Source organism: Labrus bergylta, chromosome 6, assembly GCF_963930695.1.
Source record: "Labrus bergylta chromosome 6, fLabBer1.1, whole genome shotgun sequence".
NCBI classification, from domain to species: Eukaryota; Metazoa; Chordata; class Actinopteri; order Labriformes; family Labridae; genus Labrus; species Labrus bergylta.
Window position 1 is genome coordinate 10,839,501 of NC_089200.1, and position 13,772 is coordinate 10,853,272.

Below are 13,772 nucleotides of genomic sequence, written 5' to 3' on the forward strand. Positions count from 1 at the left end.
AAATCTGAAAACCTAAAAATATCATCAAACATAGGAAATAAGAATTATTCTAAAACAAATCCTAAATAAAATAAAAATCTAATGGTTCTAGGAGTGCATGGTTTGGAGCAGCCTGTACATAAAAGATGTAGAAAAATGACAAAAAATACTTTATCCACAATTAACACTTACAAAGCATGTACAAATTCAGCTTAAATACTTACAGCCTAAGATCTATTGTTTTAACTGCGATGATTGTGATCTTTCCAGTATGAATTAGCAGATTTATTTAAATTCATAAAATCTCGAAGCAGATTTTAACTATGCTGATCAGACTGTTCATATCTTTAAACGTGTTGCTGTGAAACCAGAACATAAAAGAACGAATTCAAATCAGACTCAATACAAGATTGATCAAAGGACAGAGGATAACAAGACCGACAGAACAGAAATGAAATTCTCTGTTTTGTGTCGTCCTTAACGTGCTGAAGAAGATGACTGTTGAAAGCCTTTCATCTGACATCCGTTGAGTGCACTGATGTAAGAAGTGAGACATGATCAGAAAAGACCTTTAGAGGGAGACAAACTCGAGCAGATCGTCTTCTGTCTGCAGCAGCACTCACTGAAGGATAAGAATAGGAACAGCAACAGGTGGCACAGACTGATGATGCCTAATTAAATTTGACAGCTACTTCACTTTTATTTTGAAGACTTTTGCAGAGGATTAAAGGCTCAAAAGATTATCCTGCATTTCATCTGTTTGTGCAGATGGAAGTGAGGGACACTGCCAATCATACAGAAATATAGGGTTTAATGCTTTTTGTGACAACCCCCTGTATGTTTATCCTTCTCTCAACATATGGACAACAACTCTATAATCATCAGAATATCGTTTTCTGACACTCACTGATATTTAATAACATATTTTGCCTTGTGACTTTCTGGTAAACGACTTCTGCCTGGCTGTAGCTCAGTAAACATCTCGAGATAAGCTCACCATCGCTGCACAGGAAATGTAGACTTACTAGAGCTCCATGCTGTGCTATTTCCCTCTCTCTGACATTGCCTGTGCACCCCGGTGTTCATTTTAATATTGCATCACATCAAGCGTTGACAGCTTCAGCTCATCTTTGATGTGTAAAGAGCGCCTGAAAGGACATGGGAAGTTGAACCAGTGAGTCATATCAGCTGTATATTTAGTGGTGTCATCATAAACACCAGTCGAATGAACCTTTGACAGAAAATGCAAACATATAATATCTTATTTTATTTCATTGTTTTATTTTCTTAATTTGAGTTGAAGATCAACCAGTGCAAAGCATCTCACAGAGTAGACTTTTTTGTGAGACAAAACAAAAGACAACAAACAAAGAAAATAAACATACAAGCTAAATATTCATGCGCTGCAAAGAACCAGTGGGTTATAAGACAACAGTTTAAAAAATAAATCTGTTTCATAAGGGGTTAATAAACTCAATCCATTTTTCAAATATGTCACTTTCAAGTTACAATCCATGTTTATTTTTTCAATATGAAGATCACATGTATCACATTGAATCACTCTTTTAAATCCATGGTTCTTTGACATCATTTTACATAATTATACTTCAACATTATTAATAACGTGTAGGCTTAAGAGAAAACAAACAAACAGTGGTGAAGCCTTACCCCAATAGAAGACCGAAAATTAAAAGTCAACCTTTTTTCAACTCTTTCCATGTTAAATAAAAAAATGACTAAAGAATAACTAGTAAGCTGTAACCTCAGCATTAGAATAGACTTTTCATCGAATATCTGACAACAACATTTCCGTGCCTATATTTAAGCTGTGGGTGAAACCGCGACTGTGGACTGGTTTTAACTGCAGAGCAAAAATGATCTTCATTCTGCAGCATATGTTTCTTACAGACCTGTGTGGTGAACTGATGGAGAGGACTGATTTACCTCCTCCCTGTCAATCTAAAGCACCTGCCATAGCCTCCACTGTCAGCATTTTCACCTTTTGATCATGATAAGGCGTGGGTGTGGAGATACATATTTTCCTGTCACACATCCCTGAAGTAAATCCTGTGCTGGTTTGATGGACATTACTGTATCACTTCTCTTCAAACAGCCCATCTATCACATGCATATAGTAATGTGCAGGTCAAATTCTGTTAATTTTTCCCATTACAGTTTTTATTGACCTCTTAATTGCTTATCAAAGTGACTATATTTTTGACAAAAATGTATGTTCCAATTTTGACTAAATCAATACATGTAGCATATCTTGGTTTATTTAGTCTGCAGGGACATTGCAAGGTAGACATCAATGCTGCATTTCTGTTGTATTGTAGACTTTTGAGGGCAGGTAGTGAGCCACATTTCTCAGTTATCTCACACGGGTGCAATGGGGACCCAGAAGTTATTCAAGCAGCTAAAGAACAAGTCTATCCCCAAGACACAAAACAATTTAATAAATACATTTGTGTTGTGGTTTAAATGAAACCTGTTGTGACTGTATGCAAAAGCTGTGTTTATGTGCACTTCTTTGTGTATTGGTAGTTAATAACAGGGTGTACAAAGGGCCTAAGGAGGCCGAACTGCATAGACACACAAGTCAATGTGATGAATGAGATGAGATGAGATGAGATTCAACTTTATTGTCATTACACATATACAAGTATAGAGTAACGAAAAGAGGTTTGGCATCTCACCAGAAGTGCAAATAAGCAGAAAGTGCAAGAGTCTGTGCTATGTACAGTAATTACAAAATTTACAGATGTAGACTAAAAAAAAGTGAATTATTAGGTATATCTGGATGGCTGGATTAATGGGATGCTATAAATATAAATAAATGCTATAAATATAAGTATATATTCAAATATATTGAATGAGCATCAAATGATGAGGGATCTCTTACATATTTTATCCTATCAAATCTGCCTTTTATCCTCTTAAAATGTTACTTTCATCTAGCTAAAGCTCAACTATCTTAGAGTGCGGCCAAATATACCGTTCAAGTCTACAAACCCTGCTGTATTTTAAATTGAAGTCAACAAACTTTCCAGCCATTCCGAATATACTACAACCTGACACTTTAAATGGGAAATCCACAGGGTGACAAACCGTCTAGCTCAATCTGATGGAACAGTGCATCCATGAAAAATGGAGTCATAACTATCAAAAAAAAGTAATTGTTTATTAATTTGTTTGTTTATTTTCATGTGCAGCACAGATAGGCATTAGCCTATAGAAAGATTGCAATACATGTTTAGTATATAGTGTTAAGACAAAATCAACAAAGCAAATATAACCACCTTCAGTTGTATACACATGTTTCTGTATGAATATTGCACATGACTGTGTTTGCATTGATATAGGCCTATAGCTCTAAGTATGTGGGCTTATTTGTAAGTGACAAGATTATCATTTTAAAACGCAATATTCATCATTCAGCAGCTTGAGGAGCGGAAACAGACGGTAGGCTACATGTGATAGCTTTCTTTCAGGCAGTAATGCGTTAAATGGGGGAGCAGTCTGCTACACTCAAGTGGTTAATGACTGAACTTTCCTTCACCTTTGTTTCATGTTATTACAGAAAAGAGAAGATAGAGAAATCACGTCTTTTTTAATTTTGTTTCTACGTCTGTATTTAGTAAGTGAAAAAAAAAATATCCAATAGGCTTCTGGTATACTCTGTAAGACCCACCTTCTTACGGTTGCTATGCCTACTCCCCGTTTCTCGTTGACTGACTGGTGGAGTAGCCAATCAGCGTCGAGCTGGGCGGGAGTTTGCGCGCACACTGAAAAGTGTCTGGTGAATTTCTACTACAACAGTCAAACCGCTCAGAGTGCACACTGGTGTCGGACGGAGGGAGCCGAAAGGATGGGAAATGTAATATAAACGTTGTTGGGGAAAAGTCTGTACAGGTAATTAATTAATCTTCTCGTTTCGCTACATCATTTCCCACGACTTCATTTCAGAAGGTGCCTCATAAGACAGCGCTAAAGCTAGGCTATTAAGAATACCGAGTTGGTTGTGCATGGTGGCAGTGACATTGTTGAATTAAAACTGGCAGCAGTAGTGGCACACGCTGGTGTGGCATATGAACGGAGAAAAAATAAGCTTAACACTTTGTTAGAAAAACCTATAAAAATAAATGAACTATGATATGTTAATGCAGAGTTTAAACTTTAATGGGGAATGTTAATTTAAGCAAACCAAGATATGTTTCCTGTGGAATCAAGATGTGCTTCTTCTGCTGAGGTGGGGCAGGGTTTTCTTGGACTGGATTTTGATATTAGTCCCACTGACATACATTCAGCTTTCTCTCCTGCTCCTGATGCTGAACTATTTTAGAGCTGATATGTTAGGTTTCTGTCTGTGGGGGGTTTAAATGGATACCACTTCATTTCACCTGTATAATAAGTCATGTTAATGTCTTTTGCAGTTTATGAGCAGGTGAGTTTGTGCAATCATGTGAAACTAACTGTTTGAGCCCTGCAGGATTTTCATTGAAGCCGGTGTTTTCACATTAGTACTTCAGAGTTTAAAGAATCTACCAGTTGAACATCCACATCTCAAGGTGGTTTTTAAAATAATTGTTTTGAAGATATCATTGGATCAAAAACTTGTCAGAAACTTTCCAGTCTTTTTTCATGAGCACTAAATAACTTTTGGAGCTGTTGGAGAATCCATACATTGATAAGTTGATAACCTAAACTGTATTGTGTGATCTGATAACTGATTTATGTGTTTGAATCTTTTAAGCCAAAAAAAAATGCAGGTCAAAATGATTTGATTTCAGCTTCCTAAATGTGAATGATATATGTTCGTTCACTCCTCAGTGACGGTTAACTGAAAGTGGTAGGGTTGTGGTTGAAGATAACAGAACACATTTGATTACGTCTTCTCTGGCTGTGGAAAACCCTGACTGATATTTTTAACTGTTATCTGACATTTAACAGACACAATCTGGTTGATTATTGGAGAAAATTATCACCGAAGAATAGAATTGTTCTTGCTGCTATATAGTTTTAGTTTGTCTGTAATGTGATACATTGACACTTATCAGTAAACATAGAAAATGATTCTATAATGCAGATACGTCTTAGGCTGAGATCATTTCTGATATCATCAGTTATTCATGACAGCCACCCCCTCTCAACAGGCCCCAAAAGTGATATACAACCTGTTCTGGTTTTTACTGCTGATCAAAGACCCATATTTGGTTTCTGGGTTCGATGGAGAGCCGGCCGTTCATGCAAATATTAACTGGTCTGTAAATATCCTAAGTGAATTCTTTGACACAGGTATGGCAGCCATGTTTTGCCTCTGTTGGATTACGTACCCGACATTGAGCCACCCAGTTTTTTGCAAATAACCTTCTTCTCAGGGCGGATAAAAGTTTGAACAAGTTGGCATTAGTATGATAATTCAGTGTGATGCTGCGTTGATTTGATTGAAGTATCCTCCTTGAGTTTCTAAAATTGAAAATTCTATAAATAAGCTACAGTATCATGCAGTGTTATATCTGAACACATGAAACAAACTTGATCAGCTATGAAAATGGGCTTCACATTTTTTATATTAAGATGATGCATAGTAGGCTGTTCTTGTAAAACCACAACAACGCTGATTTGAATTCATTTAGGGAACTGTGCTGTATGCCAACCCCCCTTTATATTCATCATTTCCTGTCACACTACACTATCAATTACAAAACAATAATATACAGATTGTCAACCAGGACTCTAAATCCATACTGTTTTATTATTAATATTTGTCTTGTTAAATCATCTTTTTAAATCTCAATAGGGACTGGCATCTGGTAAGTTCAGGGCTTCTCCTGTTGGCAGTTTGCTCGATTGTATCACTTTTAGCAGGTGCAAGGCAACCACCATTTGGTTGCACTAAAGCAAACCAACTGGAATTCCCCTTTTATCTGCCTGGTGTATGCTTAATTTCTCATAACCCACAGTGTGGGTTATGAGAAATTAAGCATGTTTTTATACTGCAGCAGTCTGTCTGTCTGTCAGTATGTGTTCTCACTCTGAATGTGAGAGCAACACGCAGGAGGAAGGAGCTGAGCACTGCTTTGTGTTTCACTATCAAAGTACACTCCTGGTGCCTTGGGTTCAACGTGAGATCAACCTTTCCTCCCAGTTGTATGGAGAGATAGAAGATGTTTTAAAGGGAGGGGGAGCTTTACTATCAAACTATGATAGTATACTGAGAAATGTGCGCACGTTGGCTGAGTGGGTAAGCTGAGGGCTAGAAGCTAACATTGTCACTTCACCAAAAATGATGAAAATACTGCATGGTAACAGATTGCATGATAACACACTGACATGTTGAGAGGATTCCCAGTGAAGAGCTTAGGCGCTGGTTGAACAGTTTTAATGTGGAGGGGAGTTAGACAGTCTGTAAAAACACTTTACATCCATTGTAAAGCTTGTTAATTTTTAGATCCCAGTGATCACATGTACTGCTTTTATTGGTCAAAGTGGGCTTCATTTGGACTTTTATTAAAGGTAAAACCGATGATAATCATAGACAAAAGGTGGTAGTTTCAAATAGATTATTATTTGCTCTGGTTGATAGTTTTACTTGACACAGCCTACATTTTACACATTTATTCATTTTTATTTTCTAGATAAAAATACTTCCAAACAGCGTTGCTACTACGATATGCTATTCGCTCACTGTGCTTGTTTACATCCGGATAGTAGAGTGAGGAGAGCAGGCCAGTCTATGGCTACAGCCCAGCCAGTGGGCGGAAAGCTGTGCTGCAGTTTGAGCATAACATTTGATCTTCATCAAATGCCAAAATACTAATAATTAATACACCAAATACACACATCCCTGATAGAAACCATTAAAAGGAATACACAGAAATCACTCCATTTGGGAACATAGGTGGTATAAAATAGTGCCCGACACTTCGGTGACAAGATTTGGTTGATTGGCTGCTTCCTCACGGTCACAGTTGGGAAATAACCAATTACTAGACACAAAATTGAAAAGCCTGATGTTTTCAAGCCTGATGTTTTTCAGCCTGACTTTCACCTGTCCAGACTTTAGATATAAAGGTTGTTAGGAGCTGTGAGGAGATAAGAAAGAGGCAGTTAAATAATGTGAGATCCCTCTTTGCATTTCCATTTGAATGGATGTCTGTGCCGAGCTGACACTTTTATCTGAGAAGAACCTGCTGAACCGTCCTTTTTCCAAAATATTCAAACAAGCAGGTACGCTCATGTGCACACGCCTGGAGTCATGCATAGTTGATCAGCCGGACTCCAGCTTCCCTGATGACTTGTCTCTCTTTCTCCTTGACCTGTAAGGATCCTCTTACTACAACTTATTGTGATCCTTTTGGTTCTCCTAAAACACATTTAATTGTGCCAATGACAATATTAATAATACATGTGTAGCCTGTCATATGTAGGCTAGAATGCTGCAGGCCTCCCCTCTTCTTTGCCAAGAGGGACAGAACCCAAAGGCATGAAATATGAGGCAGGAAACTATCACCTTTTATTTAAAGAATACTCAAACAGAACTCTTTATACTTTCATTTCAGAGCCTTCGATATAGGGGACATATATTTCTTCAATCATAAATTCAGGTGCAGATATGGTTACTCGTCTTTAAGTTCAGCTGACAATAATAGGTTAAATGTTGTCTTGTTAAATGTCTTCTGGGTAGAGCAACGACCTGTGCCTGAGGTTGTGAATGAGCCCAGCCAGGGTCTCCTCATGGCAGATGGGAGGGTCCGGGGGCGGCATCCCCTTGGCTCTGGTACTGGATCTATTTCTGGGTTACTGGTTCATGTAATGCTGTGATCAAAGGCAAGCATGATAAGGAGAGAAGATTGAAAGAGAAAGTTGTTTTGATAATTTGCTTAAAAGTAGCATGATTTCAATTTGAGATTAGTTAATTACCTCTGAGTTAAATAGGAATCAGCCACTAAGAGGGAAATCTTTAATATTATGAAAGGCCTAAAATAGTTTATTAATTCAGAGTTGGACTACTTAAGGTTGCTTGTCTTAAAATGTTTTTTTTTTAATCCTTTATTTATTTGTTTATTTATCAGTCTGTTAATCAATCGACAGAAAATCAATCCGCTACAATGTATAAAAAGTTATCTAGCAAAAGTGTCAAACATTGGCTATCTGCAGCTTCTCAAGTGTTAGGATTCGTTTCTTTTGTTTGTTTTGAGTCATTATTGTAAATTTAAAATCTTTCGGTTTTGGGAAGCTTCGCTCAAACAGCAATTTGTATCAGTCAACTAGTTTATTTCTTTAAACGGATTTAAAGATGTTCCAATACCATACTTTTTTTTTATCTTGAAAACATTTATCTGCGGATATTGAGTGTTAATAACACCAGTTACATTAAAAATAAACAGTATAAGTCTGTATAACCGAAGCTTAGCGTACTGTACAAATTGCTGTTTAACTGGTGTGATTGTGTTGCCAAGTTTGCATATTGCTGATATTAGACTAGCTCTGTCTAACAATATTCTCTCTCGTTTACTGTTTTCTCCTAAAAAACAGGAATCTGTTGCTCTTGGAAGCATTTACCGCTGTGGAAGGCCAATATACCGAGCATCCATGGGTGCAGCATAGCACTATTTGCTGTTCAAGCTACTATGATTTATTACTGAGATTTATATTATTACTAAGATTTATTTTATGGCTTTCTTCAGATATGACAGTGGATAGAGTCAAACACTGGAGGGAGAGAGAGTGTGGAGTGACATGCAGGAAAAGCCACAGGTCAGCTTTGAACCTGGGCCACCTGCCTTGAGGACAACAGCCTATGTACATGGGGCATGAGAACCAACTGCAAGGCCAACCTGTGCACCAGACCTTGTCATATTTGGTACCAGATGGGTGCATAGACTGTACTAGCCTTGAACCAAAATGTATTTTAGTCCGGCACATATAAAGTACTGGTATCGGTAAAGGAACAACTCTAATACAGACCAAATGATTACTCATATAACCAAACACACGGATTAATCAATAAGGGAAACTTTTCCATACAAGTTTTTCTTGTTTGTTTTTTCCTTAATTATTCAAAAAAGAGATAACAGACAAGTAGGCAGACTGAACCAGCAACAGTTTTGAAAACCACTTGATAATTGAAGTCATATATCAGAACAGTTTCCTGCTTCAGCTTCTCTAATGTACAGTAAGAATGATCTTCATCGCTCTGTTTGACATCATTTAAATAGATTATTTGGGGGGTTTTTAGATTATTTTTAGTCAAAACAAGGGAATGATTGTTAGTGGCTGCACTAGTTGTTGTGTTTGGTTGACTGGCAGGAGAGTTGCTGGCATTGGTTATATGGTGAGATCATTTTTCAACAAGAATCAGAGATAATACTTTATTGATCCCTAGAGGGGAAATTTGGGAACAACAAGGAAAGAGGAGGGAAAGAAGTATTTAACTTTAAGACATATACAGACTTTTTAAAGAGTATATTTATGGTTCTACATTACATTTTGCATATCTTTTAACATGTAAAACGAATCTCAAGAGAGAATATTTAATGAAAATGAGTCATCTAGTTGCCGAGAACTGACCACAAATGTTAATCAGAGCTTGAAATGCGTCCTCAGTCTCTCCTCCGATACAACAAACTGTAGTGTTAGACATGATGTTTTTTTCCAATCACAGCTGCACTTCATGTGTGTTCATCACCAGCTGTGTATGGACCTTGGTGTGTGTTGTGTGATTGTTTTCTATCACTCGGCTGGTCATGCCGGGGCTCAGAAGTGATGCCCGCCTGGCACGTTGTCACAAACTGGACTAGACTGAGGCTATGTGCCGCAGTGACAAAAGCACATTCAGGCCAGGACAATGGGGAACTGACAGCCGGGGTTGTGATTATCACTCTGCTTGTCTCCCTCTCTCTGTGTCTTTCACTGCCTCCTTTTTATTGTGTTTGCTGTCTCACTGTCTTCCTTGCTCGCTTTGTTTCAGTCACCAGAGATTCAAGCACACGTTCACCAAGCAGCCTGTTTATGGATTTAAAGGATGCGCTCTGTGCAGTGTGTCAGAGCTGCTGTAGTCATCGAACACAGGCTGCAATTCTGTCATCAAGTTGGCGTTGATGTGATTGTTGGTTTCAGTGTGTGTTTCAGTGTGTCATCATAAAGTGCAGGCTCTGGTTGTAGTGATTTTGTTGGAGCATCTGGATTTGTGGGCTGTGCTGACAATTTGTCAATTTATCTTGTCTTCATCAATGACTCACCATGAGGACATTTTGTATCCAGTGAGTAGAGTTTGATACAGGCAGATAAAGTGATCTTCATTTCAGATACCTATATGTCATGTGTATCATCGTTTATTGACTTATCTTGTTTTTTTTCCTGGATAAATGGATACATTAATAAAACTTTTGTTTCACATTAACTTGGTTATGTTCTAATGCAAAAACAAACACATTCTAAATCCAAAGGCCTTTACTACAAAACGACTTAAACATACCTGGTTAACCTTTTGGTTACCTGGCTTCACTAATCCTGAAAAGGTTTTGCGGAAGGCGGAAGCTGCTTTCAACTCGATAAATAAACCCAGAGTTTCTGAGTGTGTTCACACAGCAGAGAACTCTTGTTAGTTAGACATGATCAAATACAGTAACCAGATTGCCATCAGCAGACCTTCATAATTAACAAACTCAGTGCAAGTATTCTGATATTAAAAAATATGAAGAAGTTGAATACATACTCAAGAGTAAAGTATCGCATCTGCAACAAAAACAGCAGGAAAAACAAACAATCACAGTGTGAATATGAAGCTTTACAATAGCCTATTAAGTTAACATCATTAGTGCAGAATTTATCCAAATATTGAATTCCTGTTTCTTTCCTTGAATTAATAATTTTCTCATGTGTGACGTCTTGACAGTATAAGCAGTAATATTTCAGCTGCATATCTGATTGTAAACAGAGCGGTATTGGGCTTATGGAAGTGGTGGAAATCACCTGTGAACTACCTTCATAGTACTGTAAAGCCAGAGTTTACCCTGAAGTAACTTCGCTCGCCAAACAACCTGCATGGTAGGAGAGGCCTCAATAGGGCTGTGCATCTTCACTGATCTCACAAATGATTCTTGACGATTATCCTGTCAACGATTCAATTGGATATCGCAATGGGCTGCGCCCTCAATTTTCTATTCTAATATTACTTTTTCATCAATGAAGACAAGCAATCAGATACATTTGAACTCCCTTTTTTATTAATGAGTGCTTTAGAAATCAATGTCAACATTTCTTTACATTGTTAACCAAAACAAGATCCAAAATATTTGTGACTTAACTTTCCCGCCCCTGATGAAACTGCTACCGCAAAGGCTAGAAGAGCTGCTGCCCGTTTTTAAATTTTTTTTTATGGCATTGAAACTAATACCTTTACCATTTTTAATCACTACAGGATACCGTATTACCACTGTGGTCTGTGACATACATTTGAAGTTCAGAACCCTTTGAAGGTTCAATTTTTGGGCTCAGACTGCCCCTCCAAGGTGAAGGGTTCTCCCACTATTTGAATTGATTTGTTTGTCAATGGGAATGATACAAACAGGCAAATGGGTTTGTTGAAAGAATAATCTTCTTCTTTAAAAGTCTATGTTTTTCTCCCTTGAAAAAACTCTGTAAAGTCTTGCTCTAATAACAGGCTCAGCAGTGAGTCATCTCAGGCTGGTAGACGTAGCAGAAGGGTGCAGAAGTCTCTCTGTGGTGTTGAAGGGGAAATTAGGCCTGACACAAAGTGATCTCTCCTCCACGCTCCGGCAAATCAGGTTTAAAACTAATACTGAAGGACAGACGAGTCGATCTGCAGTGCAGCAGACTTCTCTGTGATGCTCCAGTCTGTTTGTCCTCATCCTACCTTTCACTTACAATAAGAAAAAGACTGACTGCAGTGCTGGGCCTTCAAAAAGAAATGACTTTGAAGATGTTTTTTATAAAACATGGATAGGCCTTAGGGCTTCAACAAGTGATTATTTTCTTTACTGATTAACCCATTGATTATTATTTTGAATGATTGACTTAGATAGTGAAAAAATCCCACTCACATTTGCTAAGTCCTCAGTGTAATGTCTTCAAGTATTGTTGTTTTGTTGGACCAGTAGTCCAAACCCAGAAATGCGTAAAAGATAATCAATTCAAATCTTCATAATTCAGAAACTGGAGCAAAGAAATGTTTGGCATTTTAGAACAAAGAAATGTCAAGCTTGTTTTTCAGACTGAAAAATCGCAACAGCTCTTAGAAAATTGCCAGGAAAATGTTTACAAATATTGATGTTTCCACAGATAGTGAGTGTGTTAAAAAAAAAAAAAAACAAGTTGCCAGCATAGACTGTAAATAATAGTTGACGAAGCCAGAGTGACGCCACCCATTGGTTACTTCAGGAGACTTTGGAAGCCCATCAATGGCGGTCGCTGTGCTGGAGTCAGTCAGGGTCAGTCAATCAGGTCAGCTTTGAGCCTTATGGGGAATGACTCTTAATCTTCATTAAAAAAAAATTCAACAACAGTTGGCTAGATTTCATTTGAATATGGTACAGATAATACTGTTGCCCTCAGCATGAATTGAAATTGTGCCATCAAATTATTAATTTGTCTGGCATTTTCGGTTATGACTAAAATACCTGCAACATTTTTGATGATGATGACATTTGGCTGAAAGCAACACTGTGCCAAAGTACAGACTAGACTCAATCAATCAATCTTTATTATACAGCAACAATTCATAACACGAATATGGGTCAGTACGTAAGGATGTCAGGAACATCTTTAGCATGTAAAACACAAACTGTAACATAATTCTCTTCAATCATCCATCTTGTTTATGCAGCAGCCACTTTTCTCTATCCTTATGCCTCATTTGTCCAACGTGTCCTTCACCTGTTTGGAGGCGTATATGTTTACTGGTCTAATTCTGCAACATGTCTGGTCTTGTTTGCAGTCTTACCAATCACCTTATTATCTTTTTCTCACTGCTGCCTGTCCTTTCTTTTTCTTCATGTCATTTCCCATCTCCCTCCAGCTTTGCTCCCTGAGCGTATAACAAATGTGCCTGTTTAGAGGTTACTGAAGCATCTTTATTCTACTGTGGCTGTGTCATTTCATTTAACCCAAATCCATTTATATTTTTTTGCTGTTTGAGCCCAAGTAGAAGGCTGTTTCCAGGCAATTTCACCAACAGTGTTAGGACCGACATAGGGGATAATTTCAGCTCTCTCACCAAAAGGAGAGACAGAGCAGGTGGAGGTGGGGAAGGGACCGGAGTTTGTGGAGACCTACCCTCCTTCACATCTTTCTGAGAGACATCTGCTAGCAGCTCTCTCTATCTCACACACAAATAGAATTAGAAAAGGGAAATACAAACAGAAATGCTTAGTATGGGTGGGGCGGATGCACCATTAATTTCCTGCAGGAATTAAATGGGCTGTGAATAGTTTTTCTCAGTGTATGACACCCCCCCCCCCCCCCCCCGCTTTACTTTGGTCTCATTTTTCATGGCTGCCATCTGTGTGTTGTCAGGCAGTGCGAGGGTGCCAGAGAGCAGGAGTAGAGGTTAGTGTGTCTCCATTGATAAGAATGATTACCTTGACTCCTGAACTAACCCACTTTCTGCCTGTGGAAGATATGAGTTTCATAAAAAGCCTTCCATTTCCTTATTATTATTATTATTTTTTGCATTATTAACTATTTAACTTTGCTGCTGCTACATCTCACCACGCTCTCTCTTTGTTTATGTGACTTTTTGACCAGTCATACAATCATCTACCATAAAA

The 13,772-nt window shown here is 38.0% G+C and overlaps 1 protein-coding gene across 2 annotated transcripts in view; it reads left to right on the forward strand.

Annotated features, from left to right (window-relative positions):
* Positions 1-3,754: 3,754 nt before the first annotated feature.
* fcho1 (FCH and mu domain containing endocytic adaptor 1) overlaps positions 3,755-13,772 on the forward strand; it is a 52,742-nt gene continuing 42,724 nt past the window's right edge. Inside the window, exons 1-2 of one of the 2 annotated variants that reach the window (XM_029281419.2) lie at positions 3,812-3,891; positions 13,519-13,551. The gene's annotated coding sequence lies outside the window, so the exon portion shown is untranslated. Of the gene's footprint in view, positions 3,892-13,518; positions 13,552-13,772 lie in introns of both variants that reach the window. The other variant, XM_020656556.3, reaches the window with a different exon arrangement.